At 46.9% G+C, this 2,838-nt stretch overlaps 1 pseudogene; it reads right to left on the minus strand.

The window, feature by feature from the left end:
• Positions 1 to 238: 238 nt before the first annotated feature.
• On the minus strand, positions 239 to 753 carry LOC105712302 (histone-binding protein RBBP4-like; annotated as a pseudogene).
• Positions 754 to 2,838: the final 2,085 nt, after the last annotated feature.

Below are 2,838 nucleotides of genomic sequence, written 5' to 3' on the forward strand. Positions count from 1 at the left end.
GAAGAAAATTTCAATGTAAGTCTGTGGTTTTGCTGAATCAAGCCCCCCCCCCCCCGCCTCCGCTACCATTAATATTTAGAAAACACCCACTGTTTGGGCCAATAGCATTATTGGTGGTACCTATTATATAGAGGGATAGCTGAACAAAGTCTGTGTCTCAAAACCAGTGTTAAAGCACTCTCAGAGTTGAGAAGAAAAAAAGGGAGTCTGAAATCACAACAAGTAAAGACATATATATCTAGGACCCTTGTCCTTCCAGATCCACGCTTCCTTCAGGGTCTTCATTGCTATAAATGGTCTCTGCCATTTGCCACACTTGCATGATATTGTCCTCTGATACAGAACAAATCATCCAAAGCTCATTGGGATTCCAGGAGAAATCAGATATCTTGGCAGTGTGACCACCATAAATAAACAGCAGCTCTGGTGGCCGGTCTTCTGCATCTTCTGGGGATTGTTCTTCTCCAATTTTACTTAAATTCCAGACATTCAGTCTGCGATCAGTACCACTGGAAGCCAAAATAGTCTCATTGTGAGGTGACCACTGAACCTGGAATATTTCATCCTCATGTGATTCAAAGGAATGCAACTTAAGTTTCAGATTTCTCAGATCCCACAAAGCAACAGTCTTGTCAGCTGATCCCGTGGCAAGAATGAACTCACTAGAAGGATGAGGCAGTTCACCTCAGCAGTGTGAGCATCAACTGAGTGTCTTGGTTTGGAAGTATTGTTTGAAAGAATATCCCAAATCATAACTTTCTGATCATCAGCAACTGACCCAAACAGAAACTCATGGAGCAGATGCCAGGAAACCTGTACTACTGCTGCACGCCCTGTAAAGATGGTGACCCAAAACTCCAAATCTCCTTTCTCACGTTGTAGTGACACATCAAACTGAGCGTCATCATTAGGGAGTTGCACCCTGGCTGCAACGAGATGGTTTTGTTCATCTGAGGTGTGTGTCCCCAGGACGAGCGGATGAATGCTGAAATCTTTCCCTTCTGGTCTGGTTACATCTGGAAGCCACTGGGCAGTTAGGCTGGGCCACTCCAGAGCATGGGTCATCACCAAATCATAAAGAAGTGGGGTGTTCTTTTCCCACATTTTGTACTCCTCGTTGATCACTTTCTTCCACTGCGTCATCAAAGGCTGCTTCCTTGTCGCCCAAGGCAATCCAGTGAGCCAGGGGAATCCTGGGGTTAAGCGTTGCGGGAGGGGCGGGGAGGTTGCAAGCCGTATAGATTTGTATTTTACAAACTCCATAAAATGATCCAGATGTGAAGGCTGCTGTCACTAGCTGAAATGGGCTGGCACACGCCGACACAAGGCAGTGTGGTGTGACAGGTGCCCAGCAGCTTACCTAAGGGTGCACGTCACTGCTTGAACACTGAAGGCCCAGAGGCTGGCCAAGCCCGTGGCACCCAGCTGAGAAGCAGGTGTCCCTGAGAACCCAAACATCCCAGGCCGTGTGTGGGGGCACAGCAAGGAAAACAGCCCCACTGCGCGCACACGGTAGGCAGAGGTCCAGCAAACTAGCTTAAAAGCAGCTTGGAGTTGGGAGGCGGCGTGGCTTGCTAGAGATGCCCTGCCGCCATCCAGGAGTGCCCTGCATGTGAGTCCCAAGAAACTTATCTACTCGTCACACTGGACTCATCCGAGCCATTCCTGCCATTCTTTGGTCTCTCAGCTCATTCCCAGGTGTGAGGGATGTTACAGTCCTAAATTTTTCTCCTAAGAGTTATCTTCACCCAGTTATATTCTCATTTCTCTTCCAAAGCCCTGCTACTTCTTACCCCTAAGGAAACATAAACAGTATTTCATAGTCATATATGCTGAAAATATGTCTCCAGTGGACACGTGAGACATTTAAGCATCAAAAACAAATGTACTGTGACCAAAAAAAAACTCAGTGTTATTAAAATATTTTTTTTGGTTAATTACACATAGCCTAAGAAAAAGTTACATTTATTCAACTTACTCTACGCCAGAAAAGCTGAAGTCCCTTCGGAAGCCTTAACTTACTGATTGTGAAGTGTAGCGAGTCCTGGGTCTAGCAGCGCCCTCGGCGAGTTGATGCAGGTGGCAGACGTGGGGGTAGAGGCCTGAGCAGAGCTGAGATGTTCCGCTAAGGAATCAGAGACATTTAGCAGGGCCTGGAGAAGTGGGAACTGGATGCAGGTGAGGTTTAGAAGCTAAGTTGATGACATGCGGGTGGAGATGAGGGACGCAGGGGGTCCTGCTGCGGCAGCCCAGGAGAACCCACAGGCACGCCTCGTTCTTTGCACTTCCCATTTTTGTGACTCGCAGGGCAGCATTTCTCACAAACTGAAGGCTTGTAGCAGCCCTGCATCAAGCGAGGCTATCGGTGCCATTTTCCAACAGCCTGTGCTCACTTGGTGTTTCTGTGTCACATTTTGGTAATTCCCACAAATATTCCAAACTTTTTCGTTATTATTACAAATGTTATGGTAATCTGTAATCTGTGATGGTGGGTCTTTAATGTTACTATTATAATGGTTTTGGGGCACCATGAACCATGCCCATATGAGGTGGCCAACTGAACAAATGTTGTATGTTCCAACGGCCCCACCAACCATCCTTTCCTTCATCTCTCTCCCTCTCCTTGGGCCTCCCTGTTTCCTGAGACTCAGCAGTATTTAAATTTGGCAAGTTAGTAACCCAACAATGGCCTCTAAGTGCTCACATGAAAGAAAAAGCCGCACCTCTCTCACTTTAAATCAAAAGCTAGAAATGATTAAGCTTAGTGAGGAAGCCGTGTTGAAAGCCATGACAGACTGAAAGCGAGGACTCTTGTGAAAAAGGTTCGCCAAGTTGTGA

This window comes from Aotus nancymaae, unplaced genomic scaffold, assembly GCF_030222135.1.
Source record: "Aotus nancymaae isolate 86718 unplaced genomic scaffold, 86718_ANA_hifiasm-v0.15.2.pri h1tg000002l, whole genome shotgun sequence".
Lineage (NCBI taxonomy): Eukaryota > Metazoa > Chordata > Mammalia > Primates > Aotidae > Aotus > Aotus nancymaae.